Source organism: Pinus tabuliformis, chromosome 6, assembly GCF_031772625.1.
Source record: "Pinus tabuliformis cultivar Carrire ecotype Pingquan chromosome 6, CPIR1, whole genome shotgun sequence".
In the NCBI taxonomy this organism is placed as follows: domain Eukaryota; kingdom Viridiplantae; phylum Streptophyta; class Pinopsida; order Pinales; family Pinaceae; genus Pinus; species Pinus tabuliformis.
In genome coordinates this window covers 1721704022-1721717380 of record NC_142292.1, presented here as the reverse complement: position 1 = coordinate 1721717380, position 13359 = coordinate 1721704022, and positions in this window count along the sequence as shown.

The window sequence follows — 13359 nt, the reverse complement described above, 5'->3', positions numbered from 1 at the left end:
AATGGGAATGGGAAAGGGATTAGGAAAATTGTTGTTAAGGTGGAGACTGTTACAGAATGGAAACAATTAATGATGTAATTATCCGAGTAAATCTAGTTTTACTATTAAGATAGTTGTATCACTATAAGGAGTTATGTAACATAGTCTTTGTATTAAAATGTTGATTGCCCAAGAGGCTTGATGTAATGTTTTGGAGAGTCATTTTGACCTGGAGAAATAAGAATTCCAATCCCTTGCCCCGTGGAGGTTTCCTTGACACACTATCAGGGTTTTACCACATAAATTCTTTGTGTTTCTTTTTGTGTGATTTAGTTTCTATTTCTTATGCATTTATTTCATATTTAAAAGTTAACGGGCCAAAATACCAACATAAATCCTTTTTACTACCTCCCACGTGCATCTTGAATCATTAGAGGCCTCCAAGTGTTGATGATAAAGGATGTGGACCCATCATAAAATTCTTCAAGTCTCGTTGCACTCATCTACAATCTACCATGATGAAGTGGTACAGTTCTAAAATGGGAGTTCTAGTGCCAACCCGTGTGCGTGATGGGATCTTCCCATGGCTCTGGAACTAGCCCACTTCCCTCATTGTGTCAAAAGATGGTGATCTCATTGTTTTTTCGTGGATGACCAGGGATGTGCAAAATCATTATATTACAAGTTTTAGCAAGCATCCAAAATCAGCTCAAGGTTTATAGCCCATAGCTTCACAGGATTTGTTGAAGGCGACAAATACCATTCAACCCCTCCAATCTCCCTGTTTATACATCTCCCTCCATATTTGTGCCGAGTACCAAATCCTTCATGATTTTCCCCAATAGTTAACTAATCTCCAAGGTTGCAACAACTATCAAGATGGAAAACAAAAAATGGCAAGACAAATTCTCAGGAAAACAAATTGATAGTAAGGATACATCAAATGTAACAAAGCTTGCTTCTCTCCACATAAAATTAGATCGACTATTGCCCCAAATGGATGTGATTTTGGAGATATTATCTACTCATAAGAGTTGGAATCAAGGTTTAGGAGAGGTCGTCATCAGAATTTACTCCCATATGGCCTCAATTCAAATCACCCATCAGGAAGGAGGATAAGAAGACCAATTCATAGCCTCTACATCCAACTCAGCACAACCTATAACACTTATAGTTCCATAATTGAATTATGCAAGAGCAGAAAACATTATAATTTCAAATGATTAGTCTATTTTCCAACCTTCATTTTTGGGAATGGCTATTAAATGTTGTAAAACTCTAGGAATCTTCTATGAATACTATACTTACAGAATATTTTGGATGTATGTAAGTGGAAATTAATATAGAAGAGCTGATAGGCCCAAGTTATATATGGACAATTTAGAGAAGATCAACTCTTCTATTTTTTATTGTAAAATGATGTGCCCAGAGAACAAATTTTGCTAATGCAACTTTCTATGGTTACTACTAAAAAAATATGTTTAAGATGCATTATGCATCATATCAATAAGTTTATTTAGTTGCAATGATGCCATACATTTTCATCTTCTTTCGTCTATTGTAGAAATGTTTGGCAAACCATAAACTCTTTTTCTTAAATGGGTTCTTTGTTCCAAAGTTTTGATTTTATAAAGGTCCATGTTCCAATGAAATCATAAGTCATCTCCTTTTGTTGCTTATCTTTCCTTAATCTTGACATTTAATTCTTGCTAATAGATCTTATGATGAAGCCATAAATGCATTATGTTCAATAGATGTCATTTGAACAATTAACTAATCTAGTTATTACTTTAACACATCACACAAGCATCGATTGATATGTTCCAATAACCATTGCATTAAACAATGGTGGACACCTTATGTACTTAATATTAGTGGGGATAAATAATCTCACGCAATGCTTATATGTGCTAATCACCACATAAAAATATTAAGCCCAATAAATGTTATAATCAATTCTTACAGTGACATCTTGAGTTGATATCACTAACATATTATGTATACATTGCAATTTCATGCCCAATGGTTGCTCACTCATGTCTTTCAATCAAATAAATAAGATGAAGCAATCAATGAAACAAAAGCCAATTTAAAAATCATGTTCCCGAGGACTTCCTTGAAGATTCGTGTAACAACCCTAGTGAAAATTCTATGTAATACAAGTTAATAAAGGCAAAATAATAACCATTGTTGATGGGACACTTATTCCAAGCTAAATGTTGGGCAAGGCTTCCTAGTGTGCGTGTTCATTGGTTTATTATGCCTAAGTAAATTGGCAAAGGCAATGGCTAAGGCTTTTGAAAATGCAAAATGGCATTTTTCGTGCATTTATTTATGAAAATAATGGAAATTAGGAGAAAAGGGAGGTGAAAGGTCACATGTTGCATGTGAGGAGGAAAATGAAGAAAGTAGAGGCCTGATTGATAAAAAGGCTTCTGAGGATCAATGGGTACCTTTTGTCAATTCAGTTTTGGAGCTCTCTCATTATTCTCTCTCTCTCTCACTCTTGTACACTTAGATTTTTCTTGGAGCACTTTGGCATTGGATCAAGAAAGGCAAAGGAGGCAAAGAGGAAGCAAAGATCAAGCAAGGAAGAGTAGGATCAAGCAACTTCAACAAGATTCTTTGTAGGTATCGATTTACATGTGTGATTTCCTTGCTACTTTTGGCATGCATGGTATTTCATGTAGTTATTTGCTATCATGGCATGGGTTTTGCCAGGTGTGACAATGTTTTTAGCCTAGCCTCGTCATTTCCGAATATCCATGATGTGATGGGGTTCTCATGTTTTGGTTGAGCTAGATTATCGAATGGATTCAAAGCTGAGTGAGGTGGATATCTGAATAAAAGAACACATGGCCTAGTAACCCATGAAACAGACTATGGGTTGCGTAAATCGTAGAGGTGGGTGCTCTCCATCAAGCCTAGTAATCCTGGGATGGGATGTACGATAAAGCCTGGAGAGTGGAGTCACAGTTTAGGGCCTAATGATTCGGTGTGGATTGCGGTAAAGCCTGAGAGACTAGGAGACAGGAAAATTCCTCATGGTTTAGGTGGAGAATTTCGGTGGCATCCATGCTTGTTTTGGCCTAGTGATCTGGTGGATATCATGGTAAACCCTGTTATTACATGTTTATTGTTTTGGCTTAGTGATCTGGTGTGGATTGCGGTAAAGCTTGGTTTCTATTGACGAGGGTGAGGTGGTTTAGCCTCAAAATTCCCTAGTTGGTTCTTTTGGTTGGAGCCCCACATGCATGCTTGGAATATGGCACAGGGGTGATTGGCTGAAGAGAGAAAGGGCTCAGCCAATCTATGGTCGGGTGGAACGTGGTAGCCCCATTCCAAGTTGGCTTTTACATTCATTAATAAGAGGTTCTTTCCTTGACATCTTATGTGTAAATGTATTGGTTTATATGTGGATCATATGGTTGATGTATTCTTGATATTTTTGTTGTTACGATGCTAGTTATAAGCATCTATTATGACAATGATGATGTGTGGCTCTCCTCATGTTTTGATTTGTAAATGAATGAACAATGTATCTATGACCTAATAGATGATAATGCAGCTAATGATGTAAGGGAACAATGCTTCATAGCGATTCTCAGATAAGTATGAGATCCTTATGCTCAGATCTGTTGTTTAAACCTGTAGATTACATATTTGTGACATGTTTGACGAAATTCCTGTCATGGCTAGTAGGGGTCCAATATAGTTGTTGTCAATGTTTTTGTAAATGTATCATTATTTTGTTGTGTAAATTCATTTATGAACCCGTCATTGAGTTCTGGGCAGTGACCTAGGCTCTGGGCCTGAAAAAAGTGGCACAAATTTCGGAGTCGTAGGCATAGGTCTGAGGAGAAAAGTCCCCAAACGCTTGCATACCCATGTTGTGGGAGCATCTGGAGCCTCCCATACGCACCCTTGTCCATATCAAGGGAGCTTTAAGGAATTTAATGGTCTAAAACTTCAGTTGGTCTCCAAGGATGACTACCTGAGTGGTTGGGATGGCTCCTGAGAGTTATGTTGCTGATGTGGAATGTATGTGTGGTGTGTTCCATCGATTCCATTTCCTTAAGGTCGCCTAGGAGGTTGAATCCCATTATAGTGGCCTCTCGTCATATATTTACCCCAGATGGTCTACTTGGATAGATGTGGGATGAGGGCGTTACAATCCCTCATTGAAGGTGATTCATGCAATCATCATAGGCAAGCACTCAAATATTTAAACCAAATGAGAAGAGTGATCATGGGAATTCCATTCGCAATAAATAATGACACACACCACAATCTTAATCCACAATGAATAGGTGAGATAAATATTAGTGTAAAGAAAAATACAAGGGGGTCCCCATTGGCTATGGTTTGGGAAGAGTTGAGGGGTCAACAAAAGAAGGCATATTAGTTGTATGCTAATATCTCTAATACAAATTGTCAAGATATCAACATATATATGAGGGCATTTTCACCTACCTTTCACAAATGTCAAAGGAGGATATATAATCAATATTGTCAAAAATTCCTTCACTATAGAAATGAATGCGAGCAATCCATCTCGTCAAATTCAATAATATCACACAAAAGAAAATAAAAAGAAAAATCTATGAAATTTATTGACCTCGACATGTGTCAATGATCAAGTTGGAATTGTGATATAAGGCCTAATGAGAATTAGGGTGTTTGATGTAGAAATTCCTTGTAGATTCAAACTGCTAATTGTAATTTACAAAAACAATATACTTGAATCTACTATGCCAACTACGGAAACAATTAACGATCGCGAAATCACAAATCATATAAGAGAAAGAATTCTCTCGACACATTACACATTGATTTCCTGGGGAAAGCCATAGCTAAAAACCCTTATTATCTGTATATTGCATTAGTCAGAAAATATGAGAATATTACAATACTTTGCTCAAGCCTGAGCAACCTCTGCACTATCTCTATCTGTCTCGTTGCTTCCTAGACAAGTCTTGGACAATACTTAACCAATTTTATGCTTGCCCAAGTCCCTATTTCCTTGTGTTGTTTCCTTGGGAATTAATCCCTATTAATTAGGGAAATTCCTCGTCCACAAATACGCAATACATCATAGGCCTTCCTTTGACTACATGAACCACCTGTACAATTTGGATGATTACACAACTGATAGTACACTGCCCTTGAACTTCAATCTCAATTGGGTAACTCATAGAGCACACATGGATGAGTTATTTATGGCTGAATTACCGGTTTACTGGTTGAAAACTGAAGTTTCACCCCACTGCTAGACCTCCTACTTGTTCCTCCAACAATTGGAACTAGTTTAATTGACTTTAACTCAACTAAACTGAATTAATTAATTACAACTCAAAATAAAATCAACCAGGGCTCCTATAAAGTAGGAGACACTCTACATGACTCAAGTTAGACCCTCAACTCGAATTAATTCAACCAACTAAGTGAAATTAACTTAGTTAACTCGTACAAGTTGTCTTGAAACGTGGAATTACAATTTTTCTCCTAATTTAATTCAAGGGAAAATTAAATCAGGATTTTTCTTGTTGCATTTTCAACACTCCCTCTCAACAAGAAAGGGATTATCAGATACCCCAATCCTGCCTCTATGGAACTCGAATTTGCCTCTTGACAGTGCCTTAGTCAAGATATCTACATCATGTTCCTCTATAGGAATGTACTCTAGCAACACGATTTGCCTTTGCACACAATCTCTGAGATGGTGATACTAATGTCGATATTCTTGGACCGATCATGAAAAACTAGATTTTCATAGAGTTTGATACAACTTTGATTGTCACAGTAAATCACTGTTAGATCCATCTGTTGACCAAATAACCCAATAAGGATCTTCCTCATCCAAATAGCCTCACAAGCTGCTTGACTAGCAGCCATGTACTACGCTTCTGCTGAACTAAGTTCAACTAATATTTGCTTCTTGTTATACTAGGAAACTATTGTTGACCCAATACTAAAGATCCCCCCTGATGTGCTCTTGCTTTCCAATGGACTCCCTGCCCAATCTGCATCTGTGAAGCCTTGAAGCTTCACTCCCTCTGTCCATCTGTACCAAAGACCAAATTGAGTGGTGCCTCTAAGGTATCTCAACACATGTTTAACTGCCTTCCAATATAGTTTGGTTGGCTTAACCATTGCTTGACTAAGTTGGTTAACTGCAAAACACATGTCTAGTCGTGTGTTCACCAAGTATATAATTGAATCCACAAGCTAGTTGTAATGCTAGCCTCTACTACTTCGCCTGAAGTAGCATCTTCCTTCCTCAAATTCCCTACCAGAGGAGTCTCAATGGGTTCGTTGCTCTCCATGTGGAACCTCTTCATTATCTCGTTGACATACTTGCCCTAAAAGACAAACAATTCCCCATCTCCTTGCCATACTTCCATACTAATGAAATAATGGATGAGCCCCATGTCTTTCATCTCAAATTCTTTTACAATATCCTCTTTGCAAGATTTGACCAGCTTCTCATCACATGTAGAATTAAATAATTGACATATATACTATAATCAATAATTTACCTTCAACCACGATCTGGTAAAGGTTTGCATCTTCTTCACTTTTGGTGAAGCCCAACCTGGTGAAATAATTGTTGATCTTGGCATACCAAGCACGGGGTGCTTGTTTCAATCTATACAATGCTCGCTTGAGTTTGCACACATGCGACTCTCTATCAACGTTCTCAAATCCTTCTGGCTACTCAATGTAAACCTCTTCCTCAATCACTCCATTGAGGAATGTTGTCTTCACATCCATCTGATGTATCTTCCATCCCATCTACGTTGAAAGTGCTATAATAGATATGATTTAACAGTACCTTGCTATTGGGGCAAAGGTCTCCTCGTAATCAATTCCCTCCACCTGAGAGAACCCCTTGGCCACAAATTTGGCCTTGTGTTTCTCGATGCTTCCATCTGTTGCTTGTTTCACCTTGTAGATCCACCTGGAACCTACCAACGACTTATTCTCTGGTCTTGGGACAACTTCCCAAGCACTATTCCTAATAATGGAATCATATTCCTCTACCATGACATCAACCCATACTGGTTGCTGCATTTCTTCCTCGAATGAGGATGGCTCAGTCTCTACACTTTCTCTCATCGAAGCCATGTAGCAAGTGTATTAATATGGTGACCTCCTCTGCTTGCACTATGATGCGGGTGCTCCCACATTCTCTCTAGCATCATGCATCTATCTGTCAACTTCTCTGTTGTGCTTCCTTCCATCTCTAGATGTCTCTACATGAGTGGGTGCTTCCACTCTTTGCTCCTCTGCTTGTGGCTACTCCACAAAATCATGAGGTTCTTCCTTTGGAGCCAAAAGCTCCTCACCTGCATGTAACATAAGCTCCCTCTCAAGGGAACATATCATGGCCTTCTCTTCATCGAACTTCACATCTCTACGAACAATTGTCATCTTGTGAGATGGAATGTACATATGATAGTTTTGAGGTGTATCATTGTACCCCACAAATATGCCCAACTTAGTTGTTGACTCTAGCCTTTTCATTGCATCCTTGGTAACATGATAGTAAACTGATGAACCAAAGATCCTAAAGTGTGACACATCAGGTTTCTTCCCTAAAAAAGCTTCTTCTGGTGTCCTCATCACGAGAATCTGATGAGGACTCATGTTTTGCACATATACAGTTGTGTTGCATGCTTCAGCCCACAAGTGCAACAATGGGCCCTGATCATGCAACATCTCCTATGTATCTCCCACAATACTTATGTTCTTCCTCTCAGTCACCCCATTATGTTGTCGGTTATGGGGTGTTATTAACTCCCGTTGAATGCCTTCTGATGCATAGAATTTCTTGAGCTCATTCAACACATATTCACCACTGTTGTCGCTCTTGAGAGCCTTCACTTTCATGATAGTGTCCTTCTCAACAAGTGCTTTAAATTCACAAAAATTGGAGAATGCCTAGTCTTTCTTCTACATGAAGAAAATACTACACTTACATGAGAAATCATCTACAAGTATCACATAATACTTGTGCTTGGTCGTGGAGGCTGTTGAGAATGGTCCACACACATTTGAGTGAGCTCTTTGAAGGATTGCTTGCGCTCGACTTTCCTTATCATGAAAGGTGGCTTTGGTGCACTTCCCCAATGTACACCCTTTGCATGTATCTCACTGCTCTAGTGCACACTTGGGAAGTCCTGTAGAAATATGTTGCATGATCTTCAAAGCTCCATGGTGCAAATGGCCAAGTTGTTTATGTCATAATTCACTGATGTCTCGACTCTGCACCTTCTTTTCTTTTGTGCTCAATGTTGCACAATATTCTACATCTAATTTGTAAAGGTTCTTCACCCGAACCCCGATCCACTTCACTTGTCATGTGGCTATGTGACGAAGGAAAGTATTTCCTTTTCTAAATATCACATCGTAGACATGGTATTCCAACATAACAACTGAAACTAAATTCTTCTTCAGACCCAGAACATACATGACATCTTTTAATGTGAGAGAAGAATCAAAATCCATCTGAAAAGTAACAATATTGATACCAGTTGCATTATACCTTCCATCATCTACCATCTCAATGTGCATCTGGAGGTCCTTCTCCTCCAAGTCACTGAAAAATTATTTGTTGCTCGTCATATGGAATAAGGCTCCACTATCCAGATACCACACACTATCCATCACCGTTGTCATCATGCATGCAATGAGGGTGAATTCCAACTCAAATTGTGAAGCTAGAGCTTCACCTGCCGCTCCTCCTGAGGGCTACTTCTTAGCCTTCTTGTGCAGACACTTCATGGCATAGTGTCCTAGCTCATGACAGTGAAACATTTAATCTTGGACAAGTCCTTCTTCTTGCATGCTTGACCAGAATCTTCTTTGGATTGGGATTCCTTCCCTTTCCCTTTCTTTGCCTTTCTATCCAAGGCATAGTTCTCCTCATCATCATGCTTGTATGAAGTTCCATCTTCGGTGTTATGCCTTATCTCTTCTTGCACCAAGTCAGATTGCAATTGCTCCCAAGTTGGTAGCTTCTCCCTCCCATTTACCGAATCTTGGTAGTTGTGCAAACTCTTGGAAAGGCCTAGAAGTGTTAGGCTTACCATATCATCTCCAAAAATTGTAATACCAACACTCCCAAGTTCATCTCGACATTGGGTGAACCTGCTCAAGTACTGTGGTATTGTGTCGCCCTTCTCCATCTTGATTTTCTAAAGCATGTCCTTCAGTGCCAGCTTCCTATGGTCACTGTTATTCTGAAACAAGTCTATCAAGGCCTGCCACATTGCATATGGGGTACCCTTCCCATGGAGAGTCGAGACAATATGATCTCGAACTCCTTCTAGTATGATCCTCCTCACCTTTGCTACACATTTCTTCCACTATGCCAGATCTTGAACATCGATTGTTGGAGGCTTAGGAATATCATTTTCTACGAATTCCTTCAGCTTGTTGTCTTCCAACACTGCCTCCATCTTGTCCTTCCAATCAATATAATTCGATTTACCCTCAAGGGCATACTTGAGTCTCAATCCATAGAACGACATCCTGCTGGCTCTGAAGAATGATCCCGCAGATTCAATTTACCTGCAAAGACAAACTCGAATTCTTCTCTGCTATTGTGATTCCAACTCTAGTACAATGTAGAAATTCCTTGTAGATTCAAATTGTTAACTATAATTTATTAAAACAATAGACTTTAATCTACTCTACCAACTACATAAATAATTAACAATTTTGAAATCACGAAGCATACAAAAGAAAGAATTCAATCAACACATTACACAATGATTTCATGGGGAAAGTCACATCTAAAAACTCCTGTTATCTCTATATTTCATTAGTTAGAAAATATGAAAAGATTACAATGCTTTTCTCAAGCCTGAACAACCTCTGCACTATCTCTAGCTATCTCACTGCTTCCTAGACAAGCCTTGGCCAATACTTAACCAATTTTTTTCTTGCCTAAGTCCCTATTTCCTTGTGTTGTTTCCTTGGAAATTAGCCCATATTAATTAGGGAAATTCCTCATCCACAAATACGCTATACATCATAGGCCTTCCTCTAACTGCATGCACCACTTGTACAATTTGGATGATTATACAACTAACAATACACTTCGCTTGAACTCCAATCTCAATTGGGTAACTCATAGATCACACATGCATGAGTTATTTATGGCTGAATTATCAGTTAACTCATTGAACACTGAAGTTGCACCCCACTTCTAGACCTCTTACTAGTTCCTCCAACAATTGGAACTAGTTTAACTGACTTTAACTCAGTTAAACTGAATTAATTAATTACAACTCAAAATAAACTCAACTAGACCTCCTATAAAGTAGGAGGCACTCTACATTACTCAAGTTAGACCCTCAACTCGAATTAACTGACCCAACTAAGTCAAATTAACTTAGTAAACCCATACAAGTTGTCATGTGATGTGGAATTACAATTTTTCACCTAATTTAATTCAAGGGAAAATTAAATCAGGATTTTTCTTGTTGCATTTTCAACATTTGAAATTTCATCAAGCATGAGATACATTCCTTTGGGGGTTGCTCCACTTCTCGTGAGTATCTATAACCCTCTTGGAATCACCTTGGCATCAAAGACCTTGCTCTACTACTAATTAGGCATCCATAGCCCTGATAGAGGTTACCTAAGTTACCTTGCTTTACCTTAACTTCCTTTTCTTGCCATCTATTTGAAAACATTGCATGTAAATTAATGACCAGTGAGGAGAAGCATACCTTTCCAATCTAGATGGGGTTGATTTCCTTATGGATGGATTTTAAGCTTGCATGCTCATATGTTTGGGACGTTCTCTTTAAATTTGTGGCCTTATTTTTTTTACTCTTTCCTTTCACAAAGACCAACTTATTTAGTGAGTAAATGGATTTTCTCCAAGTAGGTCATCTCACTTTGTAAATCAAATATAGGAATCACTTAGAGCTCAAGCTACTTTGGAAGATTCAATTTGCTTGTTAGCCACCATTTTCCTTTGAAGTTGTAAGTAATGAGTCTTTTTTAGATTTAGGTTTAGGATAAACTATGAATTAATTTGTTCAAGCTTTTGTGATTGTAGGAATTATTCCTTTATATTTTTTGGATTTATGCTATGCATTTGGAATTATTGAAATTCCATAATTTTGAGCAACTCATGTACCCATCATCGAGGAAGATAAGACATAATAATCGATAAAAAGATATGAAGTGATGCAAGATAATTAGAATAAATAATAGTTAAGGGGAAAGTTGGGAAGGAAGTTGAGTGGGTCAACTAAATGGGTAAGAAAGAAGGGAATGAGATTAAAGAAAGAGGAAATGATATTAAACAAATATACACACTATAAAATATGAGGTAGGGTGGAGGAAATAATTGCAAGGGGAAAAAATGGGAAATTAAAATGAAAAGGATAAGAAAAAGGAAGGAGAGATAGAATTAAATGAAGGGATGGAAGAAAACAAAATAAGAAAATAAAAAGGAGGGATGGGGATGGGAAATAAGAATAAAAAGAGAGAAAGTAGGGAGGGGAGGTAGAGGGAACATAGAGAAAAGAAAATTGAGAGGAAACTAAACAAATGGGGATTTAATAAATGAGGAATGAGGAGGATATGGAGAAAGCGATAAAAATAAAAAGATTCATGGTGTGAGGGATTGTTACAAGTGTGATTTATTCTAGGGGCCCATGATTGACTAAGGGGGAAACTGTAACAACCCTCGTCAAAAATCCATGTAAAAATTAATAAAGGTAAAAGAAGACCTTTCTCATGGGACACATATTCCAAGCTGAATGTTGGGCAAAACATCTTAGTGCAAGTGTTCACTTGGTTTATAAATGGCTATGGAAATTGGCAAAGTCAATCACTAAGGCTCTGGAAAGGCAAAATGGAATTTATTGGGTTTTATTTATGGAAATAATGGAAACTAGGAGAAAAGGAAGGTGAAAGGGTCACAAGTTGCATGTGAGGAGGAAAATGAGGGAAAGATAATGGACAATGAAGAAAATAGAGGCCTCATTAATAAAAAGGCTTTTGAGGATCAGTGCATGGCTTTTTGATCTATTCAGTTTTGGAGCTCTCATTTCTCTCTCTCCTCTCTCATACTCTTGGACAATTATAGTTTTCTTGTAGCACTCTTGGAGTGTGTCACACTTGGGATTTAGTGCAAGAGGACACTGAAATCAACAACTATAGCAGATTTTTCTTGTAGATACCGAGTTGCATGTATGATTTCCTTGCTAGTTTCAGCATGCATGGCATATGCATATGGTTACTTGGTCATGATCTGCCATTGGCATGGAGGATTTCTTGGATTGATAGTGGTTTTTGCCTAGCCTTTCCATATCCTGGATAGCCATGGTGTTGTGGGTTTTACTTTTGTTTTCTGGTTGGTTTTCTTATGCCTTTGGCTCTGAGTTGAGTTATTAGTTCCTGGAAGCCCTATAACAACTTGGGTTGAGTTACTAGTCCTAGAATCCTTGGTTGGAAAAACACTCTAAAAGTCCTTGGTGGGTTGAGTTACTAGTCCTTGACGCCTTGGTTGGACAAACGCTCTGGAATCCTGGTGACAGTTGTGGGTTGAGTTACTAGTCCTGGAAGCCCTGGTTGGAACAAATGCTCTGAAGCCCTGAACAACTTAGGTGGAGACAAATCTAGTGATGGTTAGTGATGTTCGACCATTAGGTGGAATCACTGGTTGAGGGTTGAGGTGGTTTGGCCTCTAGAAACCATAGTTTGATTTTGATTGATTTGTTTTATGAATTCCCACATTCATGCTTGGAATATAGCACAGGCGTGTCTGGCTGGAAGAAAGATTTGGTTTAGCCTACTCTATGGTCGGGTGGTTCGTGGAAGTCCCACACCTAGTCGGCTTATGCAACCATCGATAATAGCTCTTCCTCATTGGTATTTTATGGGTAAATATACTTGTTTATATGTGGATTATATGGTTGTTATATCCTTGGTATTTTTGTTGGTTATATGTTGGTTATGAGTGAGCTTTATGATAGTGAAAATGTATGGCTCTCATCATGTTTTGGTTAATCACTAAATGTATAATGAATATATGACTTAATAGATGGTAATGCAATTATGGCGATGAGGCAACATTGCTTCTTAGTGATTCTCAGATAAGTGTGAGACCCCTATGCTCAGATTTGTTGTTTAAAACTATAGAATGCATATTTGTGACATGTTTGACGAAATGATTATCATGGCTAGTAGGGGTCCAGTCAAAATCATTGTTCAAGTATTTACATGTGTATCATTGTTTTAATGTTACTTTTCATTTTTGGAAGTTTCATGCAGTTTTGGGCAGTGGCTTGAGTCCTGGCCCTAAAAAAGTGGCACAAAATCCAGTCGCTGGCACAGAACTACCTAGAAAAG